Source organism: Grammomys surdaster, unplaced genomic scaffold (assembly GCF_004785775.1).
Source record: "Grammomys surdaster isolate TR1022 unplaced genomic scaffold, NIH_TR_1.0 100, whole genome shotgun sequence".
In the NCBI taxonomy this organism is placed as follows: Eukaryota; Metazoa; Chordata; class Mammalia; order Rodentia; family Muridae; genus Grammomys; species Grammomys surdaster.
In genome coordinates this window covers 905,738-923,122 of record NW_021604579.1, presented here as the reverse complement: position 1 = coordinate 923,122, position 17,385 = coordinate 905,738, and the positions used below count along the sequence as shown (strand labels likewise).

At 41.5% G+C, this 17,385-nt stretch overlaps 1 protein-coding gene across 5 annotated transcripts in view; it reads right to left on the bottom strand.

Annotated features, from left to right (window-relative positions):
- The window catches only part of Nfyc (nuclear transcription factor Y subunit gamma), a 63,381-nt gene extending 46,357 nt beyond the window's left edge, over window positions 1-17,024 (bottom strand). The window contains exon 1 of one of the 5 annotated variants that reach the window (XM_028785064.1): window positions 16,817-17,024. The gene's annotated coding sequence lies outside the window, so the exon portion shown is untranslated. Of the gene's footprint in view, window positions 1-6,227; window positions 6,518-6,666; window positions 6,873-16,158; window positions 16,497-16,816 lie in introns of those variants that run through there. The other 4 variants (XM_028785084.1, XM_028785057.1, XM_028785092.1 and 1 more) reach the window with 4 other exon arrangements.
- Between the last annotated feature and the right edge of the window lie 361 nt (window positions 17,025-17,385).

Below are 17,385 nucleotides of genomic sequence, written 5' to 3'. Positions count from 1 at the left end.
AAGAAACAGGCTACCAAAAACAAACAAAGGACAAAAATTCACAGCTACCCATGAGCACACACAAAAACGCCATTTTGCTGAGGTAGGGAAAGTTGGCATAAAGTATTACTTTGGGCATACTCAAACAATGATTCCCACTTTAGTCTTGTCAAATGTTAAAAATCTTTATTTCATTAAAATGTCACCTTCTAAGACTCATTTGAAGATCTAGGACCAAACATATGTATGAACAGCTCACCCTTGAAGTGTATTAATAACAAGTAAGAGTAAAAAGCATGAGGTGGCATGCAGGTACCAGGCTTGTGTACCTTACTTCTTTGTAATGCATAAATGTCACTCCGTTCTCTGGGACACCTCAGCCAGGTGGGCACCATTAGCCTCCTGGCTGATTCTCAGTTTTCAGAACAAGCAACTGGCTGAGGCAAGAGATTTTCAATCCCCAAAGGGACACTAGGTCTGCTGCCACAGCAAACATCTGAACCACAGATCTACATGTAGACTACTGAACCTCCTGCATGGCCTACTTCTCTGTTCTTTCTGTGTCCTGTACAGGTGTACCAAAAGAAACACAAAAGATAAAACTACCCAGAGGAGTTAAAACAAACATGCAATGAATTGAGTGAGACTAAAAGCTCTGATTTTAACACAGGCCAGTCACTAAAAACTTGAAATCTTAATACAGTCCCAACTTTCTCTGGCCTCAATTGTTCCAAGAAAAACTAGACTAGATCCCATGACTCCAGGGAGCTGCAGATGTGCTACAGTGCTTGCCTAAATTATTCTTTCAGCCTAATTTAGCATTAATCAAACTCTGGGGATAAATCTGGGCTAAAATAATCTGATTCACAAAGACAACCACAATCTGCTTCAAGAATGATTTTTAGGAGCTAAGGAATGTAGCTCAGTAGTGGAAGGCTAACCTAACCTTTATAAGGTTCTTGATTTAATACCTAGTACTGGGTGTGTGTGTGTGTGTGTGTGGAAGAAAAACAAAACACAAAACAAAATCAGACCAGCAATAATGCTTTTTTGATTCCTGAAACCCTTCCAAAAAGTATACAACTTGGGTTTTTTTCTGTTTGGTTTTACCCTTTTTCAGATTAATTAATTTTTATTTCATGTGTATGCATATTTTGCCTGCATTTATGTATATGCACCACATGCATGGCAAGTGTCTGAAGACAGGGAGGGAAGAGGCCTATTTTGGAGTCACAGGTGGTGATGAGCCACTATATAGTTGTGGGAAACTCAACTCAATCCTCTGAGCAGCAAGTGTTCTTAACCACTGAGCCATCTCTACAACCTCAGTACATGGCTTCTTGAAAAGGTGGCATAATCTAATTTTAGGAATAAAAAGCCTAGTCATCAAGGCTATTGTTTCAAGCATACACTGTCCAGGAACTGGGGTATTACTCAGTTAAGTTAATGTTAGCTTTGCTGAATCTTACTATCTGAATTAAGTTTTTCAATGCCCAAAAAATAAAATGAAATAAGATAGGCCAAAATCAATGCCTCAGATTGATCATGCCAGAGAGGAAGTAACTTAACAGGACAGGAAATAAAAAAAAAATCACAAAATATAAAATAACTGGGAGGGGGCACATAATCCTAAAAATAGGAAATACTAGACATGTAAAAATAGGTGTGAAAGATGCCTCCATGAGAGTCTATCACTACAGAATCATCACACAGTTCCAACTGTGTCAAATTTATGTTCATGCTTAGATATTAATCAGTCCTATTTTCTTCCAATATTTACTTGCTCTCTACTATTCTACAAGGTATAACTACTTCTCAAGCTCCCAAATAATTGAAGACAGAAAGACTACGACCTCAAAGCAAACAAAAAGACTCCAGTGTACTTTATAAATATTTGGCACACAAAAAACAAACAAACAAACAAAACCTCTGCTAAGCAATCAGCAACAAGAACTTACCCACATAAAATAAAATGCATACCTCAGTATCCAATCAGAACAGGCTTTCCAGTCTTTACTCAGAGAAGCTCCTAAGTTTAATGACATTTTTTAAACCAGCATTCCATTTTAAAAATAAGGGGGGGAGGGGCAGGAGATGACTCAAGTGTGTAAAGAGCACTTGGCAGGCAAGTCTAAGGACCTGAGGTTAATCCCTGAACTCCATATCTAAGTGGTCATCCTCTGATCTCCACATGTGTGTACACACACACACACACACACACACACACACACAAATATTTTAGAAACAAAACAGCACTATCACTGCATCCTATCCTGAGGTCCTTAATTTGATGTCTGTTTTGGTTTTTGAGACAGGCCTCATGTATCACAGGTTAGCCCTCAACTACCTATTTAACAGAGGATGATGAATTCCTAAATCCTCTGGCTGAGACCCTTAATTTTTGACATAGAGGTTAAAATTCCTTCTTGATGATGGTTCAATAATCTCAATACATGCATTAAATACACAGGATTGAGCTAGTGAGATAGTTCAGCAAGTACTTGTTGAAACCTGAGTTTAAAATCTCTGAAACCCATGGTAGAAGTAGAGAACTGACTCCTAAAAGTTATCTTCTGTCTTCCACACATATGCCATTTCTTATTCATGCCCACACTTACATACACAAAATAATAAATAAGTTAACTTAAAAATAGGATCCTGTAAACACAAATAAGAATATGCAGGTCAGAGAATCAAACATTATTTTATAGATATATATCACAACACCAGCATTTTCTTTGATGTCATATCCATCTTCCTAAACACTTAAGTCTCTCAATTAGCCTACATCAGCAACAGACAATATTTATGCAGTAATTCATAATGTGTAGAGAATTTTCAATATACAGAACTTCATTCAAGACTCACCTCCAAAATAATGTGCCTTGCAGGCACCAGGCCCTAGTTTCTATCCTCAGCTCTGAAGCCAAATGGTATACACCAAGAATCTCAACACCTAGGAGGTGGAGAAAGGTCAGGAATTCAAGGTCATCCTTGACTAGAGTACCCAAGACCTCCCTGGACTGTGGTGTCAGGGGAAGGGAGGGGGGGCACTCAGCAATAAGGTCTCTAAGTCTTTCAATCTAAGCCCCTAGATCCTACATGGTGGAAGGAGAGAATCCACTACTGAAATTGTCTCACAACCTTTACATGTACAGCATGGCATGATCATGACCTACACACAATGTAAAAAACTTTTTTATGTAAAATTATGAAATGACGGGGAAAATGGGGGCTGGAGAAATGGCTCAGTGAGCAAGTGTGTACAAACCTAAAGACCTGAGTTTAGATACCCAGCATCCATGTGAGAAGTCAAGCATGGTAGTACAGGCCTATTTGTAATCCCATAACAAGGAAGCAGAGACAAAAGGATACTGGGGTTCACTGGCCAGTCAGGCTAGCCAACTGGTATGCTCCAAGTTAACTGAGAAATCCTGTTTCAAAAGAAAAACAGTGGGCAGGGCGCGGTGGTGGTGCACGCCTTTAATCCCAGCACTTGGGAGGCAGAGATAGGCGGATTTCTGAGTTCGAGGCCAGCCTGGTCTACAGAGTGAGTTCCAGGACAGCCAGGGCTACACAGAGAAACCCTGTCTTGAAAAAACAAAAACAAAAAAACAAACAAACAAAAACAAAAAAAAAGAAAAACAGTGGATGATAAAGGAAATCACCCAGTGTCGAGCTCTTGCCCCCCACCCCCCACGAAGGCATGTGTACACAGGTCACACACATATACCATCCCACCCACCAAATTGCTATTTCTGGTCTCTTTTTTGAGATATTTCCCAGGCTGGTATTGAATGACCTTTCACTTCTGATCCTCCTGCTTCCTCCTTCCCAAGGTATGGGTTACTATCCCTGCTTTATGAAGGGCTAGAAATCAAATCCTAGGTTTCCTGTATGCTAGGAACTCTACCAACTAAGCTACACAGCTAATAGTCTGTTAGGTCCCGAATTTTTATAAGCTGATTTTGAACAGGTGACTTGCCCATACTCAAAGCTGATTTGAACACAGGCCTCTTGACTTTAAATAATTTACATTCTACTGCCTCAAAATACTGTCTGTCACCAGAGTGGACAAGCTAAAAACGTCCAGGTGTTAGGCTCTATCCAAGCTTCCCTGGCCCTCACCTCTCTCTCCTGCCACTTCCAATATGAGTTATGATTAATTCCATAAGGTTTTTTGCTCTTTCTTTATCATAAAGTTTTCCTCTTTTGTCTAGAAAGTATTTTCAAGTCTAATGTATTAAATGAGGGGATTTGTCTTTCAACAAAGTATCAAATGAGGGGTCCACAAATGCCATTCAACTTTCAACATACAGGAAACACCTTAGCTGCTTCAGGCTTTTGCAGAGGTGTGCCTGTGTTTTCCCAAGTAATGGATGATCTTAAAAAGACGGAAAACTTGGCTACATGCTCTAAGCAACTAGCTCCCCAAAGTTCTAGAATATAGAGTTTTACCTCAGCCTCTCTTTTTCTCCACCTTCATTTTTATCCCTGTTACAGACCTCTCATCAGTATCTCTTTTTAAAATCATACATACAACTTGAAACAACTAATATATACCAATAGCCTATACAAAAAATAAGTATCACTTAAAACATAATATTTACCACATACTCTTTTCTCTTAGGACTTAACATTCCCCCAAACTAATATTTTCTTACCATCGGCATTCCAATCCTCCAAGAGGAGTTTCACAAATACAACTACTTGAACTCCTGAAATAGCATTTTCTCCACTAAGAACCCTTTAGATTACAAGGGTGACAGAATGGCATGCAAAGAACTCTTGAGTCTGTTAGATAATTCACTCAATTATATCAGAAAGATTTAGAAAATTTTCCTGAGGCTGGGGGTAGGAAAGAAAAGGCAAGGGAAGAAAGAAGAGAATGAATGCAGGCCTATTACTACTGTAAAAACTCCTGATCTGAACTATAACAGATTCCTAGTAACCACTGGACTAGAACACCCAGAAGTAGTCTTTCATCTTAAGAAAGCTTTTCAGTTCCAATCTGCATAAACAAACTTTGTCCTTCAATCTTTCAACTCCTCAAGGTCACTTTTCAGAGTGGCGGCAGAGGCCTGCATCCAGGAACTTGGGCTGCTATCCCACTCCAGATGCAAATATCTAAACTTAAACCCCCAATGATCCTGTCAGGTAAACCCTTCCCTCAAGAGGAAGCAAGCGAGGGCAGACCAACACCTTCCAAGTTGTCCTCTTAGCCAGGCCTGCCCCTGTCCCTGTCCAGGACTGCTGCTGCCTCACTGCTCTACACTGGTCTGCAGCAGGAGTGTTCCAATGACCTTCATCCAGTATTTCCAAATAAAGAGGAAAAACAGAAAACTGCTTTTAAAAAATCAGGCATATTACAGATCTTAGTACACAGGACTGATGATTTCACTACTCACAAGAGCTGACTTGTTACTGATTAGCAATCTACATAACCCTCATATCCTTAAAGGAAGGGGGTAAAATATCAAGGGCAAAAGGCTACCTATATACTTAACTTTTCTAGTCACAAACTGTAGGTAAGCCCCTTATATACTTCATACTGGAAACAAAGGCATTTGCTTAAATCATTTTAAAAAACCAAATCAACAGCTGACAAAAACATGGTAAGCTCCTCACTTCCAATATTAACTAGACTCTAAACTAATCACCACATTAAACTAAAATGAACAATTTACAATGAAGACTTACTCAATTGATTCTTATTAAAATCTAGAGACAGATAAGTAGATCAAGAAAGTTACAGGAGAATTTTCAGACTGGCATGTGGGCCTTCCCCCATTAGAACCTGCATCAGTTCCTAATCATATTTTCAAGCAAATGAAAGAATAATAATGTGCTTCTATCTTTAAAATATATATGTCGATAAAGTGCATGGAAATTAAAAAACAAAACCTCTCAAAACTCATCGTATTCTGTAGAAAAGCTTCAGTGCACTTGAACAAAGGAAAATTATTTGGAAAACAGTTAAGTTTACCCAATGCAAAGACAAAGTGCTTTGCTTTTGTATGCCCAAGAAAAATGATTAGCCCTTCTTGCATCTGTCTTGTTGATATTAAACTAGGAAAACCTTAGTTGAAGGGCATGCAAAATCTAAACAGAGCAAGGTAATCTAGGTGCACCAAGAAGGTATGCACGGAATGTAAAGTGGCCATTTTCTGAAACAGTGCAACTTGTCTACACTCTCTGAGGCTAAATAGTCTCTATCATCTCAACACAAAACAAAGAATTAAACTTACCGAGAACTGCATTAATTTTACATGGAGTTATTTATATCTCCTCGGACAGGGAGAATTTAAGTCACTCCTATCCCTCCCCCCCACAAAAGAACGGAGGACAAAAGGCAGCAGAAGATGCAGAAACCTGAGTCTGGAATGTTCATTCCAGTGAAAACCCGAACAGCTGTCCTCCCACCCCCCAGCAAACTATTCGCCATTTTTCTTTGTCTTTCAGCTGACCCCTGCCTCAGTGAAAAACTCTGAGGCTCCAATGAAGCCCTGCAGCCTCCTTCCACTTTAACAGTCAAAGGCATTCAATCTAGCCTGCTATTTGACACCAAACCTTGCCTCCAAAGCAGTCCCATTGGCTGAGCTGCTTTATCAGCTAAGAATACAAAGCCTTGATTGGCTGTTCACGTCATCAGTTACCTCCTTTGTACACTTCCTGTTTTAAAGTTACCTTGAGAAGCAGAACAGGGGTCAGATTCTTCACTTCAAACCCAAGAACTTAAGGACTGGGAATATTTGGCAAATGTACGCAGCAGACACATATGGTTTCATGCGTTTCTAAAACAAGGAAGGGCAAATTTAGAATTGTTCTTTAAAAAAAGGAAAGAAAGGGTCGCTACATTTCCGATCTAAAGGATTTTCTATTGGCTATGGAGTTCCATTTAAAAAATTGAAGGTAATTTCACTGCTTCTGATTGGCTGTGAACGGTGTCTGTAAGATATTGCTACGGTAACCTATGGCAGTAAACCAGAAAAACAAAGTGCCCAAGCTTGGAAAGTTGTAACCATCTACTTCCCGGTTTTTGTTGATCATTATTAACAGAATAAATCCAGGTTGAGTTAATCAAAGAAAAACTCAGCCTTCTTAATAACATCAAAGTGAAGCTATACCCATACAACAGTCTTTATGATATCTAAACGTACCTTTTGTATTCATAGTAATTTTAAAAGCACAGATTACTACCAAGGCAATGCATTTTATTTTAAATCAGCGACAAATCAAAATAGGACGATTTGGGGGTAAATGTATGAAGTTGGTAGCAGAGACCTCAGCATTTCAAAAGAACTCTATCACAATGCTCTACTCCAGCTTACTGAAAGCGTAATGGGGAAAAAATGCTTTCTATGACATCAAAACTCTGAACCAGGTATGGGAGTACATAGCCGGAATCCCATGTAGCCAGCAGGGAGGATGGTGCAAAAGAATTCAGAATTCCAATGTGATCTACATAGAAAGATGCCTGATTTTTTTTTACTTTGATTGTTAAATAAGCACCAGGACTGATCTCCAGAGAGATTAATAGTTTTACTTGGCTCACTGTTGTGTCTGGAAACATACTAGGGTGCTGAAGGTCACCAGGGATAACCACAGGGTTGTCTATATATTCGGGGTTTTACTACCTAGCTTTTAATTATATGACAAGGACTAAGCTTGAGCCATAGTTTGCTCATCTGTAATACAGGTCATATACACTGTAGGGACTAAATATATATATTACATTATGCTGTATTTGAGTAAGAATTAAAAACATGTAAAGTGCTGAATGCCATCCAATTCTACCTTCTGATTTTTACAGAGAAGACATCATGCAGAACCAAACAAGCCTTATGCTAAATAAAGCCCTAAAAATACTTTGCAGTAATTTCTCTTTTATGTCCTGTAGTCTTGTAGCAGGCAATTCCTCCACTGTAAAGAGCTGTGTAAGAGGACTCCCAGCTGGAACTAAAAATCCCTGGTTTTTAGGCCGGAAATCCAGGCCTTTCACCACCAGTCACAGCCGAGGTCTGCTTATTGTTCCAAAAGTCTGCCCTTCAACTCTGCTTTTGATGTACCAGATTAAACCAATCAAGTCCCTTGCTACTCTGTGAAGGTCTTGGGCATACTTTTTATTAGTCCTTGGCAGTGTACAGGAAAAACATTTCAACTCCTATTTCTCATCAGCAGTCACCACAGTAGAATTCAAACCACAGTAGGAAAAGAACACAAATTATCCTTGAATTTGCATTTGGCAACCTGACCCATTCACTTAGTATAGCTTTCTCCTCCCTAGCTGCTATTACTGTAGACTAAGTGCCTCATGGGATATCTGGGTCTCTAACTTCAATTCTTCCCTGGTCCTGCATCTTGGCAGCCCTCTATGCCACACAATTGCATCAACTCACCCTAAAAAGCACTCTCATCAGTAAGAGAGAAAACCAGTAACTCAGGTTACACAATTCAAGCTTCCAGCTCTCACAGACGGCTGAGAGCTCATTCTTGGCCACAACACTAATTTCTGACGAGAAGCTTCCTCTTTATTAGCTGTTTGATATTAGCCACATTACTTAACCACTCCTGAGATCATTTCTTGTTGGAAGTGATAAAATAGTATTAATTCACAGGAGTACTGAAATAAACAAGAACTCTGAGCAAATCTGAAATATGGTAGGTTCTCAATAAATACCTAAGCATACATTTTATACTACAGTACTTTATACACACTATAATTTGTTTTTCAAAACATCTTTATTACCACAGGAGATTCTTCAAGGCAGTAACTATGTTTTCTTCTATCTATTCCCAATGCTCAGCATGAATATATAAGTCAGGTGCACATTTGTAATCCTAGTACTCTGGAGGCTAAAGCAGGAGGAAAGACACCCTGGCTGCACACAGTAAGCATCAGACCAGTGCTATACAACAAGATCCCGTCTTAAAAAAAATCAGGTCCTACCTGCCCCCTGAAAAGATATAAACTAATCTTGACACTAACCAGTGTCAGTAAATGAGATAGTAAGAACTGAGGAACACTGCAGTCAATGTCCCATCAAAAAGGGCAAACACTATGAGCTCTAACAAAAATGGTCATGTAAAAATGGTCTACAGCACTGTGAGCTCCAGATTTTTTAAAAGACACAAAAGGCAGATTATTTTAATGCCAAATCTTTGCATCCTAATGTTTGTTTCAAAACTCTTAAAAAATTATAAAAAAAAGCCAGGCAGTGGTGGCACACGCCTTTAATCCCAGCACTTGGGAGGCAGAGGCAGGCGGATTTCTGAGTTCGAGGCCAGCCTGGTCTACAGAGTGAGTTCCAGGACAGCCAAGGCTACACAGAGAAACCCTGTCTCAAAAAAACAAAAAAACAGAAACAAAAAACAAACAAAAAAATTATAAACAAATCAGGCTGAGTATGGTGGTGCACATCCTTACTCCCAGCCTTTAAGAGCCAGAGGCAGGCAGATCTCTCTAAATTCAAGGCCAGCCTGGTCTACATGGTGACAGCGAGGACAGCCAGGGTTACATAGAGAGACCCAGTCTCAAAAGTTATAAGCAAATGAAAGAAAACCAGAAGCTATTCACTAGATTACAGCTCCTGACCCACATTTTGCTCCTGGTTTAGTTCTGAACAACCATCAGCTACTTCCCAAATCCTCAAGATTTTGTTTTTTTAAAGTGTCAACATATTTTCAGAAGACAGAAGTACCCAAATGTGGCAGTGCAAGTCTAAACTACAGACTAAGGCAGGAGGATGGTAGGTAAAGCCAAGGCCAGACTAGGCAACTTAGTGAGATGCCATTTTAAAGTGTAAGAGGTACTGAGGACACAGCTAGTGGCTTAGTGATAGAGCACTTGCCTAGCATACATAGGGTCCTAGGTTCAATTCCAACTTCAAAATAGTAACAGAAAGCTATCCTAACCATTAGTTTTTAAGGCAGCCCAGAACAGTTAGAGTAATGACTATCATCAAAATAAAGAAACGTAGCACTGGTGCTTAGAAAATGAATGAATGGGGGGGAAAAAGGACCATAGGTAGATGATAAATTCTAAATTACTTGGCTAAAAAACACAGTCTTTAAGACCAGCCTAGACTTCACAGTCAGTACCAAGCTAGCAAGGGATACATGGTGAGACTCTGCCAAAATTAGATGGGGCCAGGCAGAGACTCCAAGGCATAAAATGAGATCAAAGGATGAAAATTATTCTGGAGGAATTTACTTCAGCTCTCAGCTGACCTAATATGTGGACAAGGTGCCTGGAAAGCTATGAATGGGGCTATTAGTCACAGGCTATCTCAACATTTGTCAAGGATATGTAAAGACAAGAAAAAGAGCAGCCATGTGGAGTAGCACACAAAAAAGCCTAGGCTTTGCACCTAGACAGATTTAGACTCCAATTCTTCCATATCATGACCATGTAGCTGATGGCCCCAAGCTTGTTAAAAGTCTACTGCAGCAAGTCTCCTGTAGTGTAACATCTTACAAGGTTGGAAGAGTAGGATAGTTGAGTTTGTTGATAAATACTTACAGCACAGGCCCTGAATCCCAAATCAGACAAAATGTCTGACCTCAATGAGGTTAAAGTCTATAATAAGAATTTTAACCCAGGGATTATGACATGTTTAGAGAGTCACAAGAACATGCACACACCACTACAGGAGGATATAAGCGGAGGACCTCACTATGAGCCCATTTAAAAGACAAGATGGTCAGAGACAGTTTCTTGAGACAGTTAAAATCTTAAGAATAAGAGCTCTTGGTATGGCAGCAGAGTTAAAAATACAAATAGGAAACCGATCATGGTGATATGTGTGTGTGCGTGTGTCCTCATCATCTGAGATCAGCCTGGGTTACATAGTGTACTATGTACTAGATCCTTCCTCAAAAAGAAAGGAGAGCCAGGTATGGTGATGCATACCTTTAATCCCAGCATTCAGGAGGCAGAGGCAGGAGGATTTCTGTGAGTTCTGTGCCAGACTGATCTACATAGTGAGTTCCAGGACATCGAGGCCGAAATAGCCTGTTTAAAATAAAAGGGGCGGGGGGGGGGGGGTGTAGGAGTAAGCCTGTGAGAAAGGGAAAGAGAGAGAGGAGAGAGGGAGAGGGAGTCGGGGAAGAAGGGGAAGGGAACTATTAAGATTCTTTGAAAAATCAGTAAGACTCAGTGCTTGTAATGTCATTTTATTACTACTGCATGTGTGGGCTGTGGAGGTCAGAGGACAATATCTGGAAGTAGGTTCTCTCTTTCCACTATAGGTTCTAAGGATCAAGTTAGGTCATTAGGTTTGCAAGGCAAACACTTTCACCCAGTGAGTCATTCTGATGGTTCCTGGGACTCAGTGGTTAATGACACATATAGAATAACAATAATATGCCCCATACAAGCTAAAAAAAAAAACCTGTTATTATGACTTATTTTTTATTAAACTGGAAACCTTTGACATATTAACCTCTAAGAATCCCTGTCACTTTTGAGACATATGTCATTCTCAGGAAACTCTTTCCCAAATAAAGACCTAGCTGTCCTGCACATTTTTTCATTCACAGACTACCCTAGAACTGTTACCTGAACTCCACTGCACAAGGATCCTAATACAAAATCTTTACTAGTTCTTACAAACACACATGTACAAAGGTCTAACAACTGTAAAATAAGGAACTACACTTCACTGGGTCACTAGTCAGTAATGCATTTTCATGGAAAGACTCCAGGCAACCTTATTCAGCTAGTGTTCTAAAATAGTGAAGAGTTCAATGAGCTGAGAATGGTAGTGCATTCCTTTAGTCCCAGCAGAGGCAAGGGGATCACTGTGAGTTCAAGCCAGCCTGATCTACATACTAAGTTCCAGGACAGATGTAACTAGGTAGAGACCCTGCCTTAAATAAGTAAATAAGTTTAATGCATGTTTTCCTTTTAAAATTTAGTATTACTGAAAATGATGTTAAAATATCACCAAACACAAAGTATTCTGCCTTTTCTGCCTTCCAGATTATTGCCAATCAAGCACACTCTACTTCCTAAACTGTACTCTTTCATAATGAACAAGTTCTATGGTACTTAGCCCTCAGGGAAGAGTAATAATTTTTAAGACAGTTAAAAGTGACAAAGATAATCAGCTGTAAAGATCATATGTACCTCATTAGCCCTCGGTCTTTTAAAATGGACACAACATAGCAAAGAATCTCACTTCTTATAGCTCACTGGACAATCTGTAGCTTCTGAGTCTAGGGATTGGAGCAATCAGGTACTATGAACAGCTTCAGAAACTCACAGCTTCCACTAGTGTCAGATATAAAACACTACATATAGTAGTATCATTTCTTGAGTCATTTCACTTTTTACCTTATTGAAACACTGTTCAAGATCACTGTTTATGCCTCATACTCAGAGCAATCCTTAAATCCTATATATTGACTTTAAATGGACAGTAAAAGTTAAATTGGACACCTTTATATACCTTAGACATTGAAAAAATAAACCTTTAGTTTAAACCTATTCTAGAAACACTCAAATGCAGAAAAGGTAGACAGACTGTAGTTCACTTCTCTAAACTACACCTGACGCTTTTCCATTAGAAAGTTCTCTGCAGACTGGGCGCATGAGCCCATTCTGGAAATGGGTCCAACTGCCTGTGAATGAGACCATATCACTACTGAGAAACATGAAAAGTGGGAAGGGTACAACAAAGCTTGCAACCTGACAAAAGGTTTTGTAGGCAGGCAGATTTTTTTCCCCCACAGTGTTATTTTCCTCTTACTTAAAAAAAAAATCCAACTTCGACTAAAATTTTCTACATTAAAAAAAAACTTAAGAGCCGGGCGGTGGTGGCGCACGCCTTTAATCCCAGCACTTGGGAGGCAGAGGCAGGAGGATTTCTGAGTTTGAGAGTTCGAGGCTAGCCTGGTCTACAGAGTGAGTTCCAGGACAGCCAGGGCTACACAGAGAAACCCTGTCTTGAAAAACCAAAAAAAAAAACCAAACAAACAAAAAAACAAAAACAAACAAACAAACAAAAAACTTAAAACATTATTGGACAGAATAATACTGGTTGTTCTAACTTTAGTAATTGCTTTTGGCAAATATGAAAATCTATTCACTCCCTCTCCATCTTTACTTCAGTGCAACCGGGAGTTAGCAGAGGATATCATGAGATAACTCTTCTCTGAAACAGATTACCCAATCACTTTGAGCATTTAGCAGTTTAAGACTGACCTCACACTGGCCTGTGGAAAATCAGCCTCTAAACCACAACAACCCAAATGATTTATATTTTTCTTTCCTATCAAGTGACTGCTCCCCCATGTAGAATCCTAGGAGAGAACTATAGAAGACCTCCTTGTTGAGGAAGTTCTAACTGGATGTCAGTTAGAATGGTACATTTTATGCAGTTCCAAAACAAAAATAATGAGTTCTCTCATTTATTAAGGTCCACAATGTTACCTTCTCATATTCTATTATACCCATTTCTTCTAATTACTACTTTACAAAGAAAAGAAAACTCAGACACGACTACCCACACACACTAGAGACTGCAGAAACTGCAGAGACAATTTTTTCCTACGTCCAACTTTAAAATCAGCCGTTTTACTGCCCCTTCCCAGAAGCACTTTGTGGTCAAAGCATAATCCATTTCCTCCTGTAAATGATCCACTTAAAGGATGTCGGGAGCTTTGAGTCTCTGCAGGGAAAATACTAAAGTGAACTGTACATTATTAACCTTTCTTTCTAACTTGTCACAGTCCATGCACGAGAAACTGAGTAAATGAAAGAGACTGTAAAACATCATATAACTCACAACCAGTTTCCTCTGAAATAAGTAGACTAGAAAAGAACAACTTACTAGCTAAGGAATGTTCTTAAATTGTAATATCTGAGGCTGGAATAAAATTCAAGGTCATTTGTGACCCTAAGTATGTCCTCTGCCATTCTCCTTCCAATGAATGAGGTAAACTTGAACTTATTAAAGTCATCACTGGAATCATGTGGTAGTGCACTTTCCTGACATGTGACTCTGGGCACTGTACCAAAGGGGTTAAAGAAAAGCCAACACATACCCTGTAGACTCAATATTCAGGAGCCTGGGGCAAGAGAATCCCAAGTTAGATGCTAGCTTGAGCTACATAGGAAGACTCTGCCTTTGTCTTTATTTCATTTTAATTAACTTAGAGACAGAGTCTCCTATATCCCAGGCTAGCCTCAATCTCCTGAGCCTGCCTTCTCTATGTCCTAGGTGCTGAGATTACAAGTATTCATCACTGGGTTTAGTTTATTAGATGCTAGTGATCAAACCCAGGGCTTAGTACATGCTAGACTCATAATCTACCAACAAAGCTACATACCCAGCCCAAGAGGCTGCCTTTAAAGGTTCATTTCTACCACAAAGTCAATGCTTCCATAGGTGAGGCAATGCTATCCAGTAGAATGAGGATCTGTCCAGTGACTGAGGATAGATGTGGCTTGGCTTTGCAAAGCTAAGTGATTTCAACAAGGTTCTCTCTTTAGAACCTCAGCACAAAGAATATGCCTAAAAACAGCTGAAGATGCAAGGGTTTTTCCTTTTCCCACAACAGTCTGTAGCATCAAGGTAATACAGAGTTTAAAAACAAGGGTTCCAGTAGGGCAGTGATGGCATAGGCCTTTAATCTCACCACTCAGGAGGCAGAGGCAAGTCGATCTGAGTTTGAGGCAATCCTGATCTACAGAGGGAGTTCCAGGACAGCCAGGGCTTCATGAAGAAACCTCTCCCCCCCCCCCCCGGGCCCCCTCACAACTTAGATAGATAGATAGATAGATAGATAGATAGATAGATAGATAGATAGATAGGGGCTCCAGCTGGTCATGGCGATGCCTTTAATCTCACCATTCCTGAGGAAGTAGGTGGATCTCTATGAATTCCAGGCCAGTCTGGTCTACATAGTGAGACCTCCATCTCAAAAACAGAAATAAAATAAAAATAAGCTCCAGATTGGCAAGGTAGCTCACCTGGTAAGAGCTCTTGCCACAATGCCACAAGCCTGAGTACTGGAATTTGTCTTATGGTTTTCACATGATAGAAAGAGCAAATGAACACACACCTACAAGCTGTCCTCTGACCTCCAGCATGCTATTGTTTACACACCCACATGTACACAATAAATTAAAATGTAACAAAAATTTCAAAATAAAAAAGAATTAAGAGCTCCAAGATCCCAGGGTAGTGGGACTCTCTGGGAAATCTCATCAGTTAGGATGTGGATCCAGAACAATCAGGAATGAAAGGTCATTACCAGCTACAGAGTAAGTTCAAGGGTAGCTTGGACTACATGAGAACTTGCCTCAAAAGAAAAAAGATAAAGTTAGAGGAAGAGAGAGCAAAGAAGGAAGAGGAAGAGACAAAGGAAGAGGAGGAAAGGGGAAGGATATGAAGTGGGGAACTCTAAAAGCAGCATAGGGATTGAGAATTACAGACCTGTGTCTGGATTCAGGCTGGCACTTACTAGCTGTGCACTTAACTGAATTCCTCGTGGTTTTGTCTTGCTTTTAGAGTCTCACCATATCTTACAGGCTGACCTCAAGTTCCTGGGCTCAAGCAAGCCTCTCACCTTAGCCTGCACGGCTGGTCCCACACCAGGGGCAGCACACCTGACGCCAGCAAATTACTAAACTCTTGTTTCCTCAGAGAAATTATCTGTGTGACATATAAAATGTACTTATACACCCAGGTAAGCACACAAAACAAGGTAGTAAGTCTATTATTCCTGAGTTTGACTCACAGGCTCTTCGTGATTCATTACCTCTGAACTCAAAGTAAAAAGAGATCAATTTTAGGGGTGAAGGGTGTAGCTCAGCTGGTAGAACGTTTGTCTAGCAAGCACAAAGCTCTGATCCTATATTCTTCTTAGACCAGGAAAACCTCATATGTAACATCTCAAAACTAGCAGGATCCCACCCAATTATGCAAATACATTCTACAACTGACTTTGATTCTACTTAATGTAATGTTAAATTTGGCATTAGGCCTCTAAAAGTTGTCACACCTGTCCAATGGGATCCCCTCTGTTTACCCGTTTCTCACACTCCATTTCAGAACCCAGAATGGACTCTGGAATTCCACACTAATCCTCCGGGTTTCAAAACCCGAATTCTACAGCAGACTCCCTAATCCGATCCTGTCCTTCAGGTCCTCACTCCCACTACTTCCATACCATGCACTCAGACTTCTATTCAGGGTCATTCCCAAGCTGGATCAATTTCCAAGTCTAGCACCCCTAGATCTCGAAGACATTTCTTCTGCAACTCCTGTTCCTTGTTTACAAACCAGGGGCTTGCACGCCCCCATCTTGCAGTTGGCTGAGAGCCTCGGGAATTAGTAATGCCTCTTCCCCCTTGCAGGCCACAGGCCAGGCTACCACTCTCTTTCTCCTCAGGGCCTCCGGCTTCGTCCCGGAGTCTGCCCGCCACGCTGGCATTAGAGGGATCGTCACCCTGCCGCCTGAGCCTGAGCAGCTAGCATCCCGACAGCCGCCAATTCCTTCATCACCCCCCAGGCCGGAGCCGGCGTGACCAATAAGGTGCCAGGTCCGCGGCCTCCCTGCCGCCGACCAATCACGAGCGAGCCCCCCCGCAGTCGCCTTCCGCCAATGGGAGAAAGCCCGCGGGCCCAGGCGCACGGACCCCGCGAGCGCAGCCGCGACGAGAGCGGCGGGCCCGGCGAACACACAACATGGCGGCGGCAGGGCCGACCGAAGTGCAGCGGCGGCCGCAGAGGGAAGTGAGATCTCCGCCAGAGGCGGGAAGCACCGCCCTCACTGCTGGCCGCCGCCTCTCTCTCCACCCTCCTCGCCCAAGCTTCCATACACTCACAGGCCTCTACTCCGGCGTCCAGCGAAGAAAGCAGCCGCCCCCGCGCTGCTGCGCCGTCGGGCAATGCAGAGGCCCGGGCGCGGCGGAGGGGAGGGGGAAGCGTGCGTCACGGAAAACAGCGCGTGCGGAGCGGGGGCGCAAACAAGATGGCGGCCGCGCCGTTTGTACCGTCTCCCCTGCCCCTCCCCCACTCCGCGCCTTGACTCCCAGCCCCGCGTAGTGCGCAGCAGCTGAGGTGCCTGAAGTCTCGCGAGAATTGAGTAGGGCAGCCTGCCCGGCAAAACGGAATATTGAGAGCTGAGACTTTCAGGGCCCCACCCCTTTCCAGGGGCTCGGGAGGCGTTCCCTGGTGACCTCCGAGGACGGTCTACCCTTGAAGCTCTGAGCTTTGGTGCACTTGCTTCTGAATTTTAGGAAATAGTTTTCTATGTTTTGTTTTTAAGGGAAATGAATGGTGGGGAAAGAAAGACTTCACCGGCTTGCCAAATTTAAAAAGCCGTCTGGGGCCGGTGAGATGGCTCAGCAAACCTGACTACCTGAATTCGATCTTTGGAACCCAAGATGGACAG